Below are 13916 nucleotides of genomic sequence, written 5' to 3'. Positions count from 1 at the left end.
TTGGAGGAAAGCTGAAGTGCTGGCTAGAAAAAGCCAGAACATTTTCAGTACAAGTTCTGCTTCAGTTTATTGCAGGTTCTCGACAACTTTTTCCTCAGAGCAGTAGCATGTCAGATAGGAGGCTCATTCTTAAGTTTAGCTTTGTGCATATCAGATTCAGAGCACTGCTTCCTTCATGCCTTATTTTTTCTGGGCAGATTATGCAATAACTTTTCTTCTTCTTTCACATCACTGATATCTCCAGCTCAGAAGAAAACACTGGGCTTGTTTTGCACTGCTACCAAGGATTTTCCTCTCAAGGATATCATCATTCTGAGAGCATTAGCAAATCTAACAACTGTCCCCATAGCATTGTAATTCTGCATACATTTTTCTCACTCTTGAAATCAAGCAAGCTACCAAAGCAAGGCCACTAGCCTCTCACTGCACTGAAGAGCTCTCAATTTTGAGTTTTACTTGTTCTCAGAGTTTTGAGCTAAGAAAAATACTTCAATATATTACCTCTCAAATTAGCCATGACTCCATAGAGCAAATGGTTTTAAACATTTTTAACATTTCCCATTGCTGCTTATAAAAAGAAGAAAAACTTATATCTCAGAAAAAAAAATAAATAAATGACAGGCATCATTTGCCAATGACTACTGAAAGACAAAGGAAATGTTTAATACTCATGAATAACAAAAAAACCAAACAAAACCATTATAGAATCATGGAATGGTTAGTGTTGGAAGGGACCTTAAAGATGTTCCAATACCCTGCCATGAATAGGGTTGCCAACCACTAGGCTGGACTAGGACTTGCAGGGAAAAAACTGCCTTCTTGAAAAGCAGTGCAGTATTTATCAAATCTGCAGTGATATCATAGCAATGACTGTATGTGGCTAAAGAGGGCAAAGCAATAAAGGTAGGAAAGATAATATAAAAGAAACAATCTTCTATCAGTAACCTGCTGAAAACTGAACGAGTTCAGTACCTCCTTTCTCTGTTTGTCCAGCAAAACAGTGCAGCAGCTGCTCCCATGTTGCTGCACACTCTTTCTTCAAAGCCAAAAAGGAGCTGCCAAGTTTGACAACAGTCACCCACATGCACTCCATTCCCCTCCTGCTCAGTTGCTCGCCGTGCAGAATGGATGACAAGACATAACACAGCCACAGAGAAAAAACCCAACAGGGAATGGAATTGTTTTCTTACATCTGTCTTATCCTCCTGGAAGTGGAAGCTGTTTAGTAGTTTTAAACATTTTTAAGGAAAGCAGACTACACCTAAGACTCCTGGATTTTGCTAATAAACAGGTTTTTAAAAAAAAAAAAAAACAAAAAAAACAAACTAATGGTACAACATTAATCCTCCTTTCCTTCGGCACTCATAACAGTGAAGGTTTAGTAGCAGTGTATTTTCATTCAGTACTGTACTACAACTTAACTGACTTACCATTAGCTATCTGATATTATTACAATCCTGCAAGAACTATCATAAGAAGAATATCTGCTTTTAGATTTAAAATCACAGTAGCTGTTTTAATAGCATGATTATAGGTCAGTAAGGATTTGTTTGTTCTGCTACACTCTGCTCATGACTTTGACACATTAGCCAATGCTACAACCCTAAAACTGGTACACACCAGTTCTGGATTATGCTTCAAATTGCATGCTGTTATCTTTCAGTTTTAAGCATCAAGACACATTTCAGTGCATCAAGACACATCAAACCATGACAGCTTAATAACTGTGGGAAGGAAATTACGACTTTACAAAGATTCAGCCAAAACTGGAAGTAAACTACCTTCAAATAAAAATGTTAGATCTCTTAACAATTATGTATTTCACTTCTTCTGCTGAACCACCTTCAAGTGATTAAATCAAAAGCTTCCTTGGCAGAGTGTTGTTTCCATAGTAATCAATACTTAGAATCACGAAAACAAACAAAAATCTTGTCTCGCGGGCATAGGGAAAAGCAGACAAAATTGAGCAAGAAAGCAAGAGAATTCAAACCTTTTACTGGCCTTTCCAGTTTCTCCTTCCAAGCTTCCACTAGCTTTGGCATTCTCAAATGAAGTGCCATACAGTATCAGGTGAAGACAGGGGAACAGCATTTCTGGATCTTCACATATATCACTCCAAAAGTAATGCCTCCCATATTTTTTCCAAGGAAACCAGAACCAATGCAAAGAGCAAAATAATAGAATTTGATAGAGAAAATCCTCAGCTACAAATTGCTTTTTTAACAGTCACCACTAATAATTAAGCATTTTTGCCAGCAATGAACAAGGGCCTGCAGGTTCTGATCCTAAAAAGCTGCATCAAATATGTCTTGCCTTCCACGCCAATGTCATCACTGCTAAAACACACCACCCACCACCTCACTGTGCTCACACCCACTGCTTGGTCTCCAGAAACATTCAGCAAGTGTCAATAGATGTCAATGGGTACCATTTTTTCCACATGTAGGAATTCAGTGCCACTTCTTTTCTTCATATGCACTTCCATGTCAGATGCCAATTTACCAGACTGTCCCCTCTGCTACCATCTGTCACACAGCAACAAAATGTGATGGAATATTGGTGGGACATTTCAACCTCTGCTGCCATCCCACCAACATCCACCTCTGATACGGGGAGACAGTATAATCAAATAGGAGGCATTACTTTTGGAGCAGCCCTCGTATACATCAAATTCACATACACTGAATTAAAACGAACATCTGCAAACATAAAAGTTTACCATAGTTCTACTGACAAGTTAGTCTTGAGTATTTTACTCAAAGTTTGGAGACAATTTTAATGCTCATCATTGTGCATATCTGCTGACGTCAGTGCCCACCACACCTTCATAGGGAAGGTGGAAACCAGCTGCTTCTGACCTAAAACTTCAAGAATAACTCATCAAACCTTACCCAAAGCATCTGCAGAGTTATGGCTATAGGGTCACCAAGTGTTTGAATTACTTTAAGTTTACCAGTAGGAATATTTTAAAATAATGGGGAAAATAACCTATGCTGTTCTCTTCTAATATAACCACACATACTGTTCTTACAATATGTAAGTATCCAATTCTACTGCAGACAATAGCTTAAGTAAATGAATATTACTATGTGCACAATAGCTCATGCAGTTATTAAACTGTAATAGTAGATAACTGCTTCAGTTTCACATTTATGCAATTTTCTCCACAGTCCTGGTTGCAGCTAAGATGGAGTTAAAACCTGGAGTGAAAACAGATCTGCAAATACTAGAAAGACAGCTTATACTGATAACTCATTTGGAGAATTCTCCTCAGGAGCAGTTCCATCTCCTGTTATAATGTCTTAATATAAATGGATGTGCCAGACATCAAATATGATCCGCACACTTGCTGGAGGCAGTTCCACTTACAAGGCTCTAAGAAATTTATTACAACAAGACATCATTTGCTCCAAACCTTGCCTCAGTGTCACTGACTAGACATGGGAACAAGAAGTCTTGCTTTATATTTGGCATGACTTTGGAGAAAAGAAAGAAATATCAGTGAAAAGAAGTATTGGTGCAGAGATAGGAAAGCTTTTATTGGCATAGCACTTATAAAAACACACCCTGCCTCTTTCCTCCTGTCAGGAGACTGGAACAAGAGCTATTGGCAAACTCTGTACAGTAAGTTTTCACTCACTAGCAGCATGAACGTGCATTTTGGCTTCTAGCGGTATTGCAAGAATATCATGTGAATAAGGAGTGGTGCAGAGTCCAAAGGGCTCCAGCAGAGAAAGTCACTGATATTGACAAGAACAACATACATTGAAAACAACTTTGAAAGGAAAAGGATTTTGCTTATTAAGGCAAACTGGAGGAATAGAACTGTTGTCAACCCCAGTTCCAGGTCATGGAAGCACTCAGCACTGAACCAGTTTTTGAATCCAGATGGATTTATCTAAGAAGAAATGTTGAGAAAGGAGGTCTAAGCTTAGCTGTCCACATGTCTGAGTTCTTTGTAAATGCAGAATCGCTTAGAAGCTGTAATTCTTCTCTTGCATAAGATTTAGTAACATCTTTGGTATTTTCTATAGTAAAGTAGAACGTCAACTGATTGGATTCTCAGCACAACTTCAAACCCTCAGTATTGTGAATTGGTTTTTGTTTTAATATGTTTTAAGAATTATAAAGAAATGGTTATGGTGGACACTTAAGCTATATAGTAGCTTTGCAATTTCATACACCGAAGTCCATTCATGATTACTGACATTTGGGCTTGTAAACTTAACAGTCTTCTTGCTAGTCCAATGTTCTCTACTCTTGCTTTAACGCCAACAGTCATCTTTCTTACTTACAAACAGAAGAAACAGCTGTTCAGTACCTTTGGCTTTTTGTAACAGGAAGAAGTGATTTGTTAGAAAGCTTCAGATATCAGTCGGCAATCTACCTTCAGAGCATTCATTCAGTTCTCTACAGTTTCTAAAGCATATGCATTCTGAAAGCTCAGCTGTCCCCAGCATTGCTCTAACTTCATCCATAATGGGCTGTTAATAAGGCTGTAGCACATAAAAATTTTACTAGCCCTGTTATCTCCAAAAGAAAAGATGAAAGGAGGAAGTTACAGCAGAGCATAAAAATCAGAACACTTAACCAAAAAAGCAAGCTTTTTGCCCTCACAGTTGAGGCTGCATTATATTTATACATGTTGGCTGTGATACTGAGTGTCCTCAAGCTGTCCTGGGAAATACTAGCATTCCCTGATCTGCCTGCTCTGACCAGCACCCAGAGGTGTTGCTGAGATTAGAATACCTGAATGAAGTTTCTTCTCTATTTGACACTGCAGCAAGCAAGCAGTAGCCTGCCTAGTGTTCTCTATTTTCCTGCCTCTGCAGCTTTTCTTACTCTGGCTAATTGATCTATGAGAGAACAGGCTCAGCAAACCAGCACTTCATCTTCACATGCAGTCAGCCCTGAAGGATCAGCACAGTGACAGCTCTGATGTACTTTTGCAGAGCTTTTCAGCACTGTAGCACATGAGAGAAGAATAAAGATATCTCTTTACACTTCTCAGAATTTTCTAGGTGGTGGTGGCAAGGTGCCATTGGTTTTGGGGAGGAGGAAGATAACACCACTTCCATTTTGGGATGCACAAGGCATATAATACCCTTGAATGTAGACTGTTGTCTGTAATAATTTCCTACCGCTTCTTCATTCTTTAATGCTCTGTAGACTTCAATGCAAGAAAAAACAGTGACAAAGTAAACACAAAACCAAAGTGAATTTATCCACAAATTCAGACATCTTTGTATGAATACCCTTTGCTGTCATTCACTCCACCTTATTCCAGCAAGCAAGATTCACACTTGGGTGTAGAAATGTATGTGACTCCACTTGAATCACAACTGGCTACACGGTCTTGTGCGCCAACTATGCAGTATCAAAAACAACATAAAAAATTACCTTTGTTTACCAAAGTGTTGCAATTTTTCCTCACTTTTCTGATCAGTTGCCTTTAAATTTTCTGAGCCACAGCCAAATGACTTCATCTATTTAGGAAGAAGAACACAAGATCATGAAATCCCTCACGTACTTCTCTCTCCTCCACAAGGCCAAGTCCACAGGCATTTGGAATCAGAATAGCCATCTGTTTTCTGGCTTTAAAGACAAACACTGCCAAACCACTTCTCTCAGCATATACTTCACCTCTTTAACAACCACCTCATTGATGACACCTGACTACTAGAGGCATTATTACCTGGAGCCTTTAGAACAAGGCTGAGCCAAACAAAACACCCCCTCTGCCTTGAAAAATAAACAGCAAAACCACACCTGTGGAGGATGGGACCATGCTATTTACCAAGTCTGCCGGATTTTAAGTGTGGGGGGGAAAAAGGATATTTACATGAAATAATGTGGATCAATTGGATAAACACAGTAGTTTCACCTCCTAGAAGAAATCACCATTGTTGAGTAAAGAATGCTCAAGTTCTATTTAGAGTCCAAGGAGCTTGTGCCACATTGAAGCCTGCAGTGTGTTTAATTCATGCAGGCATTTCGTTCATACACATTTATGCATCACAACCAAGTTTCATTCTGAATGTTGAAGTCTCACTGACAACTAAAACAAGAACTAGTAATTAAGATTTTAAATTCTGCCTCCTGTAAAGCTCGTTTGAACACTGATGTTTTCACTCCAAATCTACACTCTGCTTTTTATAAAACAAAGTTTGAACACTGGAGTTTTCACTTAATATGTTTATGATATTGGATGGAAACACAACCACTGATTTGGCTGCTTGCTCTGAAGATAAATGCACACTTCCTTTTATGAAAGGTAGTGAACAATGTTCACTTCCTTTTATGAAAGGAAGAGGTGATTACACTGGAAGAAGCCTGATATTTATTCTGCTTTTAATTGACGTCTCCATTATTTGATCTTTCAAAAAGACTACAAAAGCAAACATAAGAGTACATTCTCCTGACTTCCCTAATCTCCTCTTGTATAGGCTGATTTATTGATTTCAGTTGAAGGTTAGCCAGCATTGAACTCTTAACTGATTATATTCACTCCAAATTTGAGAAGTCATTTGGCACATGTTAAATCTGTGATGCTTAGTGCCAGGCTAAAGATCATTGATGTTGATTAAGCCAAAACCCTACTGAGATTGCAGCCTAAGTCCCAACTATTGATGTTCTCAATCTAGCCAGAATAGCAGATCCACTTACCCAGTCTTGCGAAACAAACCTGTTGTTTGGCCACCATAAAAGTTGTTCGTTTGTTTTTTCCTGCACTTGCTGCTGCCTAATTGCCTTCTGTCAACATCCTGATACACCCTTACTTAAGGCATTATATTGCAGTGTTGCTTAAATATATAAACAACACAATGTTTAGGCAAAATCAACAACAAAAAGTTTCTTCTAAGAAAGTAGTGAGGAAAATCATCTGTATTTTCAAGTTATTCTTTTATTTCTGTACAAAACTAGGCTGAGATTGAAAACTAACTCCCACTGTTAGTACCTGTTTGTAACAGGTAGTCATAATAAATGCTTGCTGCGACATAAAAACAACACTTTGTTCTTCTACGTGCTGTCTTCCAAAAGAAACATGAGAACTGAAGTCTCCTGTCATCATACATTGGTAATCCAGCAGTTTTGCTGATTTATCTTCTACAGTTTTTCATTCTGTTTATAGACTCAAACTCCACATGCATTGGAGATTTGTGGTGTTTGTTTTTTCTCCAGCAAAACCATAACGATATCTATGGGCCTTCAGTCCTTCCTAACATCTGGTTAGATACGGGGAAAAAAGTGTTTTGGACATGCTCCAGGGTGACATTTTTCAAGGAAACTCAGAATTAGGAAATCAAAATCCCATCTGTTCATACTAAATACAAGCGAAATTGGAGGTCTCATTTTTGACACTTAACATAGGTTCAGATTTCAGGATTCCTCCCACTCTCCACTCCCCACCCCAAACAATTCAAATGTATCACTGTAGTTGGTGCCGGTAACTCTCCTGCACATCCTGGAATGACTGTTTCTTGGAAATGTCACACATGTTTCTTATTTTAGTTCTCACTAGCATATCTTGAACTACTTTCCACAAATACAGTCCAGGAGTGGTTTGAACATACTCTTTATGAGCTACATCAATAGCTCTCCTAGAGTTATAGCCTAGGGGAACTAGATTGTAACAGAAGTTAGCTTGTTGTGAATTTTTGTTTTAAATTAGTGGCAGTCAACGCTTAATGTCATAAATCCTTGTTACTCACCAAACTCTGAGAACAATCTATTATTAACTACATATTTACCTTAAGGAAGCAGCAGTCGCCACAAATTTAGATCCAACTCAATAGAGTTTACTGCTCTGGAAGCAACTGTTTCAAAATGAACAGCAATATTTTTTCTCTAAACACTATGATTTCAATTTTTATAACAAGAATGTCCAGTGTCTGAGTTGTTCATTGTAACGAAGCAGCAGTACCTGCCTTTAAAATCCAGTTATCATGTACTGCTGTATTCTCACCTGCTACTCACTCTAGGAACTATTAGTATCAGATATACCCTATGGCTGGATCCTTGCCATCTCTTCTAGAACTTAATGCTGAAAACTGAAGCTTATGATCGGATTCTTCACAGATTTAGCCTTTGCCCTAACATTCATTCCAAACTCAAAAGTTGCAAAAGAGAGGCTCCTCCTACTCTCTCAGTTAGCTATGAACAGTTACTACAGTATGGCTGTCCCTTTCTGTCTCTATTGAGTCTGTAACTAGTAACAGGCTTGATTCTGCTCCTTATCAAAAATAATTCAAAACATCAACCCTAACAGAAGAGATAAGCCTCAAATTACATAACAAACCTTCCACCAGACTCCACCTCATGTAAAAACACAGCCACATATCTCAGAACTTTAACCTTGCAGTCTAGTCTGGACAAAACATAGTAAGAGATTAGGAAACAAATTTCTAGTACTGAGAACTTGAAGAACAACAGGAAACAAAGTCAGTACTGTATAGCACAGATGGATTCAGGAACATGTGAATTTGGAGATACCTGAAGTATTACATAACCACACAGACTTGGCTTTGTGAACACATAATAGACTGCTGCTCTGCCCACATGGGAAACCAAAATTAAGATTAATATATAACTATATGACTATTTTGAGAAAGAATAAAGAATCTCCCGGCCAGAAATTGTAATTTAAGATATGGAGATTCAAATATTTAACAGATATAAAATTTTATGGTACAATTAAAATAACATCTCTGGAATGTAGGCCACCAGTGATGATAGGCATAGAACTTCTATAAATTCAAGGGAAAAGAGCTTGACAGAAACAGGTTTCATCACAAAATTAAAATCATCAGCGAGATCACTATTTTATGTTAGAAAAACTAAAATGTAGTTCTTTGTACCACTGTTACTAACAATGTAACTTCCAAAGAACTTTTCAAAACCATCTCCATCAGGTATCACCTATACAACACCACCACTGCTGTTTCCAAAGGGCTGATAAGATCAAGTTAATCCAAGCTGAAACTTCATCAAAGCTAAAGAATTTAGAAAATAAGTAAAATATGCAAAAGTTTTCCCATTGCATATTTAAAGGACGAGATAACTCATTAAACTGGATTGTATCTGATGGGAGAGAAAGTTGAAGAAGTGAGTCTGTGCTGCACAGAAGAATTAATCACTCTGGGAAGAGTTATTGGAACATTTTATTTTGAGCTGTGATATACTCCCAGCACTCAGATGAGCTTCTATGCCCCTAAATAAATTCTAGAACAGGTGGAGATGTCATTTGTTTGACTTGAGGTCCCATAGCTGCTATTAATCAGTCTTCATAATAATGTGAATATGTGCCCAAAGACCATGACACCACAAAGACCAACATAAACTGCTGTGAGCCTTATTCTCCACTCATACCCAGTCTCTTACCAAAAACAAAAAACAACAAAAAAAAAACCCAAGCCCACACACTCACTGAGGTGCAGTTACCAGCTACAACTGACAACTGCTTCAAGCTTCCTGCTTTTGCTTACTCCATCAGTGCAAAACCTGCACAGCCAAATTTCACCTTATTTAATTAAGCTAGTCATCCTTCCTGTCTGGAAAAATAACCAAGGGATTCTCATTCAGTGATTTAAAGAGTGAGAGTATTCCTGATATTTTAGAAACTTTTCCCATCAGGAAGCATATATGATTCATGGCATTTTCCTTTACCCATCACTCTTAAAGGAAGCTAAAGACAGAAACCCAGGCTTTAGAATTTGTCTGAAACAGAACTGCATGATGGATTCACATTTGAGAGAGCCATATGAGAACTGACTGCACTCAGTGTCTTAATATTCCACTCTGAACTTCAGGTACTGTTAAAAAGTCATGTCAGGCTCACTTTTTCTCAACCTCAATTAACTCATGGCCTCTGGTCACTCTGCTAATATTGACCTTTACCTTGAATATTTGTTATACTTTTGACATATTTATAGGCAACAATCACATCTTGTCTCAGTCTTTATTTACCCAGCTTAAACAAACCAAATCTTCTGATTGTTTTCTGATATGAGGCCTTCATTTTACAGATAGCCTGAGTGATTCTTCTGTAAAACTGATACGGTTTGAACACACTTTCCATGAAAACTGACAGACTAAGCCATAAGAAGTATTCTCTCCAGCTCTCACAAAGGCCATACAATTAACTAATTTTTTTCCTCTCTTTTATGTATATGGATGTTTTCAACAAATAGAGCCTGTGCTTCCTCCAGCAAGCATCTCAGGTACTGAAATGATAGGTCTGGTCCTCATTTTCATTTATCATTGTCATGCTGCCTTCTGTTCTTCTTCACTCTTACATGTACCATTGTTGTGCTGTTCCTTGTTTTCACACTATTTTTCTTATTTCTATTATTATTTTAAGATAAAGATGCTTGTTTGTCTTCTTGCTTCCCTATTATTCTACTCTGACCTCTTCTACTTTACCTTCTGGGTATTTCCAAAGAGATTGTATAAGCTATAAACCAGGTAAGTCCCTGAGCAACAGACATAGAACTGCATGTATATTCAAGGAACAGGAAAAATAAAGCCTCCACAAAGTACAGAGAAACTTTTCTCACTACAGTCTCCATGCTTGCTTTGTTGTCAAAAGATTATTTTTAAAACTATCAAAAACCTGTCCAATGCCTCTAGGTTAAACTTGTGACTTGTCTCATTTTATTACATTAATTGTGAAATAATGTTAATTGTGTATTTTTAAATACAAATTGATAGAAGAACATTAATAAAATCAGAGCATTTGCTTAATTTCTGGAAGTAGACAGCTTTTTGATAGGACAGAGGTCATCAAGATATTGCACTCCACACTGTTACATAAATTCACTTCTGTTGTGTCAAGAGAACAATACAAACATCCTCATCTTACTCATTTCTAGCATGATTACACTTCATGAGCTGAAATACCTGTCTATACGTCAGGTATAGACATGTTCTAACTTCGTACTAACTCTGGTCCTGAAGCAGAGTTTGGGTTACAAGCACTGAAAAACTGCTCCTTTCATAGCCATACTCCTTTTCCACTTCCAACTCAATCCCTCCCAAGACCATGATACTTACTATCTTATTTCTACAGAAATTAAGGGGAATATATCATTTAAGCTCAGGATAGCTCCTACCAAACAAGATTACAAGAAGTTCATGATATTTAAAGACTGCACTGTAAAAACAACTTGGTAATTTCTCAAGCCATCTAGGTCAAATTCCTAGAAATATAATAACTAAAAAAGAGAAAATTAAAGTAGTGGCCACAGTTTTGAGAATAGTCCACGTTCATTCATGCTTCATACTTCTTAAAGTATTAGGAAGACTAAACAAAGTGAATAAAAACTTCACAGAATGACAGTTGTTGAAGTTGCCAAAGACCCCTGGTGGTCTTCTCATCCAACCCTCCTGCTCAAGCAGGGACACAAAGCAGATTGCCCAGGGCCACATCCAACTTAATTTCATGGACTTCATCTCTGACTATTCATATTTTTAATTCTACCCATCCTATGAGTCCTAAATACAAGCATTTATTTACAATACCCTAAGACATCTCATGTAGTTTTACATGACAACAGGAGACAAGCAACACAGAGGACAAGGAATTCATTTGAAAAAGGGATAAACATTAGGAAACAGAACTTCCTAAGAACAACAGTAAAGAACAAATACAGCATACTACAACTGCTCTTGGCTGTATGTTCCAGTCACTTCTGTGAAGATCATCTTAATCATCTTAAACACATCAAGTCAGTTTCTTCCAACTTATGAGGCAGTATCTCAGGGCCAACAAACTGATGACAAGAAGTGTGCAACGTGAACCCTTATGAGAGCATGTCTGGCTCTCTCTGGTACCACTTTATGCCACCTTAAACTGCCACAACAAATCAGGATAAAAAAGAAACCAAACAGCCACGTATCAGGAGAGACAGCTAAGTTTTTCTATTACCCTTTTTCTTAAGCACAGAAAGCCATCAGTGAAACGTCAGTTTTCTTATCTGAAGACTGCAGGAAGAAAAGTGCAGAGTATGGTACATGAACAACAGCCACCAAAAAATTAAGAGCTAGGAAATGTAGAAATATATTCTTAAATTTTGATGAAGGTTTTTCTCCTTAATGAAACTTTATTCAGAGTCCTATTATATGCCTTAGTTATTCTCAGCAGATTGGAAAATGAAGTCTAAAGCCCAACAGAACACTCTTCTCCTAGCTTCTAAAGAGTCAAAAGATAAGACTGACAGGTTTTTGTACACATTGCTCAAATTTTGCAATAAAATTGTGATAAAAGTAATACAAAGACTGCAGATCTCTTGAAAATGAGATCTCATTAAATTTGGACATTTTTATTAGTGTAACTGGGCTCTCATAAGTGATTCCATGTGGCAGTTTCTCTTATCACTTACCTCTCTTGACTGGGATAAGAGGGGAAATGCGCTGTAAGAATCCATATCCAAAGACCACTGGAGATGCAGCCCACTCAGAAAATTCAGCCTAGTCAGGAGAAGAAGAGAAAAAGTACTATGTTAATGACAGCTCTCAAGAAATGATACAATATTATCTGGAATCAGAGTTCTTCAAACTACTAATAAAAAGCAGAAAAATTTCTAGTTTAATGTTTCAGCAAACTCTATGAGTGTTAGATAAAGTTCATGGCTCCCAGATTAGGCGCTCACCTATACAGAGATGGAACAAAGAAGGGTCTTTGTCAAACTGCAAATTTTATTATTTTTATATTTATTTATATAAATTTATCTATTTATTGTTTATATAAATATTATTTTTATTTATTTTTATTTATATTTTATTTAATATTTATTTTATTATTTTTAATTTCTTTGCAGTTCAGAAGAACAGGTGCTCACAGGATGGTAGAAAGTCCATTTTCTCTTCCCATTTAAGCCATTGAGGGAATTGGATCAAAAAATGGACTTAAGACCTCAGAAAAAGTACTTTGCATAAGACCATTTCTCATTCTGCATTCTCAAATACTCTTAAATTATTTTAACAGCTCTAATTAAGCCAAGTGTATTTATTTCAGCTTGTGTAACTCCTTTGGCCAAGCTACACATGACCCTTCCTCAAGTTTTAAATCTTAATAAACAGAGTGTATGTATACAGTAGTTTTCTAAGTGTTATATCTGTGGGTATTTTTGGAACAATTGATTTTCAGTGTGTTATTTCAACTCTCACTGATCTGTTTACTAGTTTCAAAGAGACACCATGTGAAATCCCAATGCAGAAACTAAACTCACTGCTCTAGTTTTGTTCCAGCTCACTCCAACTACTGGCCCTCACCTGAGCACCACATCTTATACTTCTCCAGCTCTCCTCCCACCCAGCCTCCTCCTGCGCTATCACTATTCTTCCTAAGCTTTGCACTATATTTCTCCCTTCTTTGTGTCTCCCACAGGAGCTCATCATCTCACCGGAGCTGTGTTTTATTCCTATAGTGACAAAAGAACTGCTTCAGAATGCACGCTGTTTGGTTGCTATCTTTTAATTGCACTTTATATTAACATACAACACGAATACATACTACTATCAATATATACTAAAACAACTAACAACCCTTTGTTTTGCTTACAAGTGTGACTGTAAAACTGGACCAAAAAAAAAAGAGTAAAGGCAATAACAATTGCCATTCAGAAAGCAGTCTCGTGTGTGACTTTAAGAATCCTGCTTGGGTACTTTTAGCACATGGGAACGTAGGACTCGTACAGAGAACAGAGACCTACAGGACATAGATGCAGAGCACCAGCTCCACACAACAGGTTGCATTACCTCAGTAAAATCATTAACAGCCTCCGCGCCGTTCTTATGTAAGAAGAAAGGTGGCGTCACACTTTTCCATCCAATAAAAGCCTCTGTTTACTCGGGCCTTATTGCATATTCATACGGAAGTGTTTCTATACCCGGTGCTGTGCGGGGGGTGGAGCGAG

General features: G+C 37.6%; 1 protein-coding gene across 1 annotated transcript in view; it reads right to left on the bottom strand.

The window, feature by feature from the left end:
- Positions 1-13893, bottom strand: part of PXYLP1 (2-phosphoxylose phosphatase 1) — a 90445-nt gene extending 76552 nt beyond the window's left edge. Inside the window, exons 1-2 of the mRNA XM_085513530.1 lie at positions 13759-13893; positions 12381-12468 (exon numbers count right to left, since the gene is read on the bottom strand). The gene's annotated coding sequence lies outside the window, so the exon portion shown is untranslated. The remainder of the gene's footprint in view (positions 1-12380; positions 12469-13758) is intronic.
- Between the last annotated feature and the right edge of the window lie 23 nt (positions 13894-13916).

Source organism: Coturnix japonica, chromosome 12 (assembly GCF_054131305.1).
Source record: "Coturnix japonica strain WE chromosome 12, WE-NBRP24, whole genome shotgun sequence".
NCBI lineage: Eukaryota > Metazoa > Chordata > Aves > Galliformes > Phasianidae > Coturnix > Coturnix japonica.
This window is presented reverse-complemented; position numbering and strand designations above follow the sequence as displayed.